At 38.9% G+C, this 10,355-nt stretch overlaps 1 long non-coding RNA gene across 2 annotated transcripts; it reads left to right on the top strand.

The window, feature by feature from the left end:
• The first annotated feature begins 226 nt into the window (after positions 1 to 226).
• On the top strand, positions 227 to 9,948 carry LOC142412426 (uncharacterized). Of its 2 annotated transcripts, XR_012776484.1 has the most exons (5): positions 227 to 257; positions 476 to 706; positions 2,754 to 2,788; positions 4,437 to 4,584; positions 7,517 to 9,948. It is a non-coding gene; the product is annotated as an uncharacterized LOC142412426 (long non-coding RNA). The 2 variants fall into 2 exon arrangements; XR_012776483.1 differs by lacking the exon at positions 227 to 257 and having other exon boundaries at positions 413 to 706.
• The last annotated feature ends 407 nt before the right edge of the window (positions 9,949 to 10,355 follow it).

Consider the following 10,355-nt stretch of genomic DNA (forward strand, 5'->3'; position numbering starts at 1 on the left):
GACGGGGCAGGAGGTGGCGGGCGGGCGCGGACAACATGGCCGATGCTTAGTCTCCGCTGCCCGGCCCGTGGCGGGACGGAGCGGCTCGTCTCTCCTGTCCTCCCCAGCGCCGGCACCCAGCCGGAGGGGATGGCTCGGGGGATTCAAGCGGCAGCATCCCTCTCCCTCTATTTATTTATTTTTAAGCCCCCTCCTCCCCCCCCTTTTCCTTTTCCTGCCGATATGTCAGTTATCCATTCAATGCAGTGTACGACTAGGTAAAAACCAGTAGCGGGCAACTAGTTTAATTAGTCTGGGTTTGGTTTTTTTTTTTTTTTAGAGCCTTATAAATGAGGAGCAGTCCAAGGTGGGAGGAGGAAGCGAGGAGCGGAAGGGACAGGGAATGGGAATGAATGGTGAGGGATAACAAAGAGTCAGGTGCAGTGCTGCCTGTGCGTCCTCACCGGTGCTTGTAGATCGATTTATTTTTTTTAAGCTCTCCTGTAGCAATTAAATAAGAAAATGGAAAAAGCTGTGGAAGCAAAAGCCAGGTTTCTAACGGCAGCTACAGGCTTTCAAAGAAGCGTGTGCATTGTATCAGAGAGAGCCCGTTCCTGTAGTGATGGAGAAGAACGCACCGTCCAGTTCCGCGGGACAGCAGTACGTAAAGATACGTCTGACTTTGGTTTTCCCGCTCCAAAATAGTCTGCTGCTTCACTGGGTGAAGGTAAAATCCCTCTAACGCGTTTTTGCAAGTTTGCCGTGTTAGATAAGAGCGTGACTTTGATGTCTTGATGCAGTTGCAAAGCGAAACAAACCGGGGCAAAGACAGGGATTTCGGCTACAGCAGGGGCTGGAAGGGGGGAAGATCAGGATATGATAAACACCACTGAAAAATGGCAGGAGAATAATGTTTACTTTTGAATATATGGCCTGCTGCCAGGTTGGCGCTGGTTTTTAGGTTAGCAGAGGTTGGAGGAAGGGCCAGGCTGAGGCGTGGCTAGCTGCTGTCAAGGAAAAAAAAAAAGGGCTGCAAATTGCTGTTCTCAGCTTTTTTTCTCTCTTCTCCTCCCCCCCCCCCCCCCCCCCCCCGCCCATCCCCCGAAAAAGGCAGTGCTTTCTCTTAAGGCTATTAAAAATGATGCAGAATTTTAACCATCTGCTGTACCGGGTACTCTTCGCTGGTGCTGCAAAGCTGTATTTTTGTAAAGGGAAAAAATTGCAAAGCTTTCCAAATAGAAAACTATTTTTTAAGCATTTAAATATTTCAGGAAACAGTGTCTTTAAAGAAAGATTTTTTTTTTTTTTTAATTGCGAATTGAGAAATGAGTATTAACAGAATTGAAACGTTTTGACCCTGTTGTGATTGGGCTTTTTGCTAGAAGGGACACAGGTGTACTGCTACAGCACAGCATATCACTGCTTTAGAAATGATGTGCGAGCAATGTGAGACTCGAGAAATGGGCAGTGATAGAAGCTGGTGATTTTTGTAGCCTTATGACTTTTTTTCAAGGCTTGCTGTGGAAGTGCGCAAGTTGTAGCTGAATGCAGCAAAGTCGTTTCTTGCACTTGACTAGCTGTGTATGTTCGTGTGGGAGTGAAATTATTTAATGAGTAGCATGGAGACTGGCAAAGGAATTGTGTTGCTGATACAGCCTCCTGAACTATAGTAATATATCCAGTGCACAAAGGAAAAATATTTCTAAATAATAATAGATGGGAAAAATGCTTTTGAAGTGGTGAAGCTTAAAGAAGAAAATAGCGGGAATCTTTAATGTGGTACTCTTCTCATAAATTAGATTAACTGTTTGAGTGCCATGAACAGCAAATTAAATATTTCAGATATTCATAAATCAGAATATAATGTTTGTCTGGAGTAAGAGCTAAGAAAATTGGAGGTTATTGCCTCATAATTCATCTATGTATTTAAGATCAATTAGTAAGTTATTGGAAAGACAGATTGTAGTGAAGTATTTGAGGCATGCAGTTCCTTGCAGTTTGGGTTTTCTCTTTTAAGATCTGTCAATACCAGATTGTTACCTAAAGCCACTAGTTATTATTTGTAACTGGGAGGGCTGTATTTTCTTTAAATGAAACATCTACAGTCTACAAATGTGTGTTAAGAAAGGCATTTACTTTCTGAAGCCAATGTAGAGGCCCAGTTAAACCTCTTCATTCAATTTTAATTTAAGAATTAAAAAAAAGGCTATATTATAGATGTCTTGTAGACTAAGTAAATTTTCTTATTTTTAAAGCCAAAGATTGGGGGCTATATTGTGTCACCTGTTGCCTACCACAAAAAGAAAAAGGGGAAAAACATTTACTGATCATGCAAGCTTTTGCGTGGAATTTGCTGTTTGTCATTTCATTACTGTTCGGTAGAGAAAATAGCCTTTTTTTTTTCCTCCGCTTTTAGGTGCCACATAAAATTGTACAATATGTTTGCTTCAGATAGTGCCAGAGAAGCATAATGAGGTGTTTAGTCACAGTTTGGATGCGGTATTGGTAGAAAACAGTGCAGGAACTGTGGGCTAGATTTTCAAGGGAATAGTCCTTGTAATCCAAGGCTGCCTAAATCCCAAGCTGGTATCCAGGCAATACTGAGACACTAAATTCTCTGTTCGCTTTTTGTTAGGCTGTTATCTGCTGAACATTTTCCTTGTCTTGCAAGGTCTTCAGCATGGCTGGGGGTTTTGGTGTTGTGGTTTGTTGTTTTGTTTTGGCTTTTTTTCTTCTGTTAACCCTTGGATTTCTGCTTGCTCCCTTTCTTGCAGAGCACCTTCGTAAATATGAATGCAAACAGTCTGGAGTAAGTGTGCTTTTCTGACATGGAATACGTGGATGGGAGGGCTTTGCAGGGAGGCTGTTATAGACCAGTAAAATACTAATGTGCTAACATTTTCCCCTGCTACGTATTTGGATTTAAAAGTCCGTGTTCTGTATCAGAGCACTCCGGTATGGTGAAAGATACACGTATCACCTGATATTCTGCAGTTTAGAGAAAAAAGATTTCTGCATGAATAAACATGTCTACAAATACTATAGTATTGATATTATTCTGCAAGTTAATTGTATTTTACTGTATGTGTAAAATACAGCACATGTACTTTATCTAACCCTGCATTATGCAGGCTTTGAGATTTCAGAATTGCATATTGGAAACCTATTAGGACGTAGGACTAGATGAAACTGTGAACACCCCTACTAATAGTAAAAGTGTATCATTTGTTTATAAAAGCATTTTTCTGTGGGTATGGAATCGTACATAAATAAATATGTAGTAAGTGCTGGGATTACAAAATTATTTTGGATTTGGCATTATTTCGTATACTACCTGTAATATATGTTGTCATCCCCTGACACGCATCTCGATATAACCTTAACGTTTTTATTTTAATATCAATTTGCTCTTTCAGCAAACGTAATAGCATGAAGCTGTGGATTCAGGCTACATATTTAGTTCTAAATTTAAATAAACAAGCAGCTTATTTTAATATTAATTTCACAGTCCTAGTGACAGCTGAACAATAATATCTTTGTGCAGTTGTTTGCAAAAAATTGAGTTTAAGTTGCTGAACCCTAAATACTGTATTTTTGCTTTGTTGTTGAATGCTGGAGCTGGTTATTTGAAAATAAGTGGGTGTTTTTTGAGATACTGGAAAAAGTTGTTTTTATCACTTTGTATTCATATTCAATATTCTCTGGTTAAATAGAATATGAAATGTAGTGTAATTACAGTGTCATTTAAATAATGAATTAAAGCCAGCAGATGATACAATATGCAAAGCAGTTTATAGCAACAATCAATTTCCATATAGTTCTATGTACTGCCAAATTATTGATAAAATAAATTGTATGAAAAATAATAAGAATAAGGACATGTTGGGTGATACTCACTGTGCTAAAGATACTGTGATGCAAATCATTTGATAGTCTGGGTGAGGTTATGAGTGATACATAAGCCAGGAAAGTTTTACTCAAATACTATATATATTTTTTAAAATTATTATTATTTTTTTAATAAAGTTAGAGTTAAATAGATCTGCCTGAGTTTCAAATCCATAGAACCCCACGGACTGAAGAGAGAACCTCTGGAACGTCTTTCTAAGCCTGTCTTGTCTTGGCATCTGTTACTATTACAAAATACATAGGCTTGTCCGAAGATACTGTGAAAAGCCTCTGATTTGTGAATTATTCCACTACCAGAGGAAAACGTGGTATATTAAATTCTAAAAAGAGATAGAGGGCTTGATTCTCCTGTCAATATAGAACACTTTTTAATGTTTCCTGTGACTTGAATAGAGCGCCAAATCAGGCCTACCAAATCTGTTTGAAATGAAACAGAAAATACAAATATATGTGTGCAAATATATTTATTTGTTTCTAATCTGCCTAATTAAATCAGCAATGTGGTATCTGGTGTCCATTAAAAATGGTGGGTTGTTCTTTTTTTTCAGAGCCTGGCTTAGAAAGTATTTCATGGTCAGTGGAAAAAAATGAGGAAGAGGAGGGTGTGGCTGCTGCTTAGATGATCTGGCCCTGCAAACGGGCACTAGCTTGTGGAGATGCGGTCCTTCATCATGACAAAATGAAGACTTCTTTTAGGTAAAACAAAAATATTTAATTTTTTAATCAGAAATCAAGTAAGCATGTAATCCTATTATTTATTAATGCATATTTCTGAAGGATGGTCAGTTGTCCTCACTGGAGTTCAGTGGCTTTATTTGCATCTTGTTTTGCCCCAGACTTCTCAGCTTTTTCACTAATCATGACAAAAACCACAAAAACTAGTTCCAACTTTATAGAGTAATAAGGAAACTGGTTTGATGTTTTGTTTATTCTGAATATTCAACAAGGGACTGATCCTGTAGACGCTAGAATGTATCTGTACCCACTTCTTAATTTTTATTTCCATGCAGTATGCTGCAGTATTAGCCCCTGAACTGGCACGTATACACACAGATATTTTCACCTATAGTTCTTCATATTATGATGGCAATTACAGGATTACAAGAGATTGGAATGAGACTTTGAGAATATTTTCAGGTAACAATTCTTGTGGGATGAGATTTTGACAGTATTTCAAAGTAAAACTATATATATTTTTTTTTTTTAAGACATAGTCCACACTTGTTACAAGGGCTATTTTTAAATAATGCTTATTTACAATCTTAGTTCTGAATAATTCATGTTAAAGCTATTTTTTTTCCACTGCTGCAAATGTTGCTGCTGCAACTGTATTTTTAAAATGTGTGGCTTTTACTGGTACTGTGAGTGAAGATGGAGCTGAAGAAACTTCTTCAGTAGTGTAGCCGCTCACAGGTGTGGTTACAGAATCTGCTCCCTCATCTCCTGTCTTATATTTGAGCTCATCGTCTCTTAATTATGTATCCTTGTTTTCCTTTGAAGAGCAGCAGTGTGTGGGTTGTGGTGAGGTATTATCACAGTTTGGGTGAATTGTTAGCCACAAGACTGAAGGCTAAGTGTAGGAAACCACCATACGAGTGGCAATATCCCAGCATCTGACACACATCTTGGAATCTCTTATAATTATTAAATGGTTTTTGCAAATAATGATGTGTGGATGGGGAAAAAGATAATAAAATAAACAAGGAAGCACATTTGTAGAGTAAAAAAAAAAATCTTATAATTTAGGTTCTTGCTAATTATTTGTGGGGAGGGGAAGAGCAGGTGGCAAAGTAAACATACATAGTTCTAAGTATTTTTGTGAAGTTTGAGTGATGCATTGCTAGCATTGTATCAGGCACAGTAGCTAGCTTAGAGGATGAATGATTTTGCTTTAGTTAAAGTGCACTTGTCTATTTTTTTGCAATTGCTTTTGGCCATAGGAAACATTTAAAAGTAGAAATTACTGCATTGGATCAGATCCACAGTCTCATTAATGCTAAGTCTGCCCTGACAGTTCTTACAAAGGGTTGATTGGTAAGAGAACGGAGGGTGAAGACGACCAACATTTGATCCTTTTGGAATACCCTGTCCTTGTCAGAAAGTGGGCCAGCTAGATCCCTCGGCCAATGCCTTTACCATGGCTTTGCGCAAAGGTCTTTACCAGCAGGTCTTCCCAGCAAACAATCCCATTGAATGCTATATTTTTGTAGGCTATGAATAGAACCGTATTCTTTCAAAATCCCACTGATGTCCCTTAATGATGGACTGTGGTGCTGATTTTCACATGCTCACCCTGCACTTTGTAAAATAATATATTCCCATAGTTTGCATTTACTGCTTATTTAACTGAATAATCTCCCATTCAAGACTGGAAGGAGGTGAGAAAGTCGGACTACAATTCCTGACTGTCAAAGCATGTATTTCTGTTGTGTTGGCTGTTGCTCATGTGTTCGCTAACATAAATAGTTTAATCACTTTATGTCTTCATATATGGCAGTCTTTTTGTAAGTCAAATCATTTTAGTCACCTGCCCTTGCACTCCTGTTACTTCTGTGGTTTTAATGAGGTAAGGTAAAAAGAACTGTAGATAGCATTCTCCATGAAGGTATTTCCCTGGCAGGTATATATTAGAAGGGTAATGTTTTCAATACCGTATTCTGTGCTTTTTTGCATGCGTCATGGAACTTATTTGACATTACTGCCTATACATGAAAGCTTTCGTCGACTTGTTCTGATGACACCCAGGTCTTTTCCCTTTGCCGAGAATGTTGCAATATGATTTCCTTTGCAATTATAAAAAAAGAATATTTATCGTGTTTCACATTCACTCAACTTTGTTAAACCCTTCAGTAACCCAAATACACTCCCCTCGCTTGTCAGTTTTGCCACTCTGTTTTACAGCTGATCTTTCCAGACCACTGACTAAAGTTAAAAGCTGATACCAGCATGGCCTCTGCATGCAACAACTATTAGCCTTTTTATTTTTAAAATGTCTTTTTATTCCTACATTTTACTCTTGGCTGCTTAGCTCATTTTTAATCATGACTCCAACTTTCAGTCATGATTACTCTGTTTTCTTTATGGTCTTTATGAGTCACATTATCAAAGCCCTTTTGAAGGGCCAAATAAATAATAATTTATTCTGCAGATGCACTCCAAGTTAAAAAAGACATATTTTTCATTATGTTAGCAATGTTGTTTTTCTCTCCATTATGTAATCTCTGCTTAGGCATTAAAGTTATAATCTTTTAAAGTAGCCTTCCAGACGGTTTACTAAATGCTAGAATTCATTGGCATGTAATCTGGATCATCATTTGCGGCTATTTTTAAGGAGTGCTACCCTTTCATTCCTGATAGGAGAGTGCATATTTTTGTTGGAAACCCAGCCTCCAACCTTGAGCTGCTTCAGAACTCCTGCATGTGTATCTAGTCCTCAGAATGGCTTGCCTTTTAATTTATCCAGTTATTTCAGCACTTTCTGTTTTGGTATCTGCTGCTCTTTCACCCTTTACGTGCAGAAGAATTGATTGATGGGACTTGCTGTCTAGATGGACCAGAGGAGACAGTTGGATCACTAGAATATCATAGATTTTTCCACCTGTATTAAGCCTGATAACTTCTTTTTAAGCTAAAAGGTACCTTTGGGTCTGTCTGGATTTCTGGGCATCAGGAGATAGAGGTGTATCCAGGAATATGAGGTAGGGTCAATATTGCTCCACCCCCCAAAAAAATGGACTATGCAAGAATTTTGTGTCACAAAATCGTGTTTCCTCTGTTTTCCTGTTCAAGAGAAGAGACATCTTATTCCATAACTTTCTGGAGCATGGTTTTTACTTCCTATCTTGGAGGGAAAGTGCTGTTGGCTGGTGTCAAGGTGAAAGAGAATTGGAAAATGAAAGACGAGGAGGTATAATCTTGAGTTTCCATTGGAAGAAGTAGTGGGTATACAGGTTTTTTTTTTTTAATGCCCCAGATCAGGAACCCAGCTAACAAGAAATGCTAATATGGTCATACAGGGTGAGAAAGGGTGAGTTTACTCTTTTGCATGGCTAAATATCTCAAGGTCATAATCAGCCGTTATCTTTTCTGCAGTGTTTTTCCTTCTCTTTATTCACTCCCTTTGTTTCCCAGTACTATTTCAGACTTGCCAGACAATTGTTGTGCAGTCTTCCTGCTTCTAATGTGTGTCAATAAATTGTCCTTATGTCTTTGGCTCAGTCCTTATGCTCCTAATTTCCATTTTTGAATATTACTTTCTAAGTATATTCTTTGTTCTAGTTGTTTCAGTTCAGTGCTTTTGTTTTTCGGAAAAGGTACCTCTTTGCCTCAACCTATTACAAAGCTTTTCTCAGTACTCGGATTGCCCTTGTCCACCTACTTCTGTGTCTAGAGATTTTGTTACCCCCCCCTTTTTTTTTTTTTTTTCCCTGATGGATATGCTGTGCCTGCATAATCTTTCATGCATAAAAGCAGAGTGTTCCCATTGAAGTCAATGGGAAGATCTGATAAACATACAACGTGACAATATGGTACTGTATTTCCAGGTAGCTTATTTTAAATACCTGCTGTACATTTTTGTTTTTCCCTAGGTGCTTGTTTTGCTCTGAACACAGGGTTTTCTAAACTTGTTGTCTGTCAAGGCTTTCTGACTCCACTGTTCTTTCTTTGACTCCTGGTGTATAATAAAAAGCCCAATACTTTTATATTCAATTTCAGGGAGCAGCAAACACTGGAAATGTTATTATTAGATTCAATTGTTCCAGGCATAGAAGCGGTCAGGTGAGAAAATGCAGAACAGAGTTATACTGAGTGCCAGTCTTTCACCCACCTGCAGTGGGAATACCGCCCATCACGGTGCAAACACATGGTTTGGAAGTTTCTTCTTTACGCTTGGCCATGTTGGAATCTGTTGTGAGCCATCTGGGCTAAACCCTGTGCTCCCCAGTGGGACATGCATGCTAAGAAGGCTTTCTCCTTTTGGCTTTCCTGATGACAATAAGTTTCCCTCTCATCCCGCTGGGGTGAGGAAAGATCAGAAACCATAGGAGCAAGGAGCAGCAGTGGTGGGTGAAGGAGGAAGTGATTCTTTTCACAAACAGAGAGAACATAATAAGGCAAATACAATTTTTTTTTTTTTTGGATTCTTGATTTCATTTATCTGTTCAGATCCTTTTAAAAACATCTGAAATGCATGGGTTCCTGCTGTGAAGAAGCCTGCAAACAGGGAAAGTGACTTCTCGAATGTCCTGAAGAGAACTGCAAAGAATCTTCCTTCCCCATCCTGCCTGATGCTTGAGGATGCAGGGCTAGCAGAAGAGACTGGAAGGGGCAGAGCGTACCAGTGTGCATGCAGGCTGGGTATAATGAGACCCCAGCTTGCCACACTTTATGCATTAATTCATGTTGCTAGAGACTAGAAAGCTGCATGTATTGTTGTGGATTCAAAAAGAGCTATTTTGCACAAAGTATCTGAGAATTGAAGGACACCCTCTCACCTCTCCCCCCATACAATCCATGCCACTAACTCCTGTACTGTGCTGCTCTAGGACCTCGTTTTTTGGAGTCTGGCACTCCTGGTCCACCTTTCAAAGTTGCTGGCATGATGGGTGGTCTAGTGCTGATTTCAAGTGCATTTAGCCCCTGTGGGGTTTGTCTGTGGTGCTGAGCTCCCTGCGTCAAAGACTTTGATCAGCTTTGGACCCCCTGCCTGGCCTTATCCCTATTATTTTCTTCTGGAACCTCTAGCAATGTTCAGCTTCATCAGAAGTGCTTCTGCCTGAGGGTAGAGAGGGGAAAATATCTTAGTCTAGACCACTCCCTTCCACATGCTCTTTTTCTCCCATCCTGGCCGAGTAACTGATGGTAACATCTGCATCGCAGTGAGCGATATCACCACAGATGAGGAAACCAAGGCACAAAGCAAAAGTTGGGATCATCCAGCAGGCCAGTGGATTAGAGGCAAGAATGGAAAGGAGGCAATCCAGCCTGCTGTCTAATTGGCCACATTGCCTCCCGTATGTTACCAATGCAGCATTAATTTAGCTGTTTCAAGAGGTGCTTCTGTTTAATATATTTCCTATTAATAACGGTGTTCTAAGATATTATTAAAAAGTTGATAACTGAAAGCTTAAGAGCCAGAAGAAGTGCTTATTTAGCCTGGTTAAGCCTAGCTATCAGCATACGTGAATTCTCATAGGCATATTTTCACTTTGTTTTCCTTGGTTTCTTTTTTGCGAGTGAACCATCCTGGAGTTACCAATTGTCTACAGCAACAGGCAACTTTTCTGCCTATCCACATACTACAGGATATTTTAGGATTCACATTTATAATAGCTACAAGAGATTATGCTTTTTAATAACCATTTTAAGACTCAAACAATTTTATAAATCAACTTGGAACTTTTGAAAAGGAGATATAAAAATTAAATAATAACCTAATAAATAATAATAATAATAATATTGAATAT

This window comes from Mycteria americana, chromosome 1 (genome assembly GCF_035582795.1).
Source record: "Mycteria americana isolate JAX WOST 10 ecotype Jacksonville Zoo and Gardens chromosome 1, USCA_MyAme_1.0, whole genome shotgun sequence".
In the NCBI taxonomy this organism is placed as follows: Eukaryota; Metazoa; Chordata; class Aves; order Ciconiiformes; family Ciconiidae; genus Mycteria; species Mycteria americana.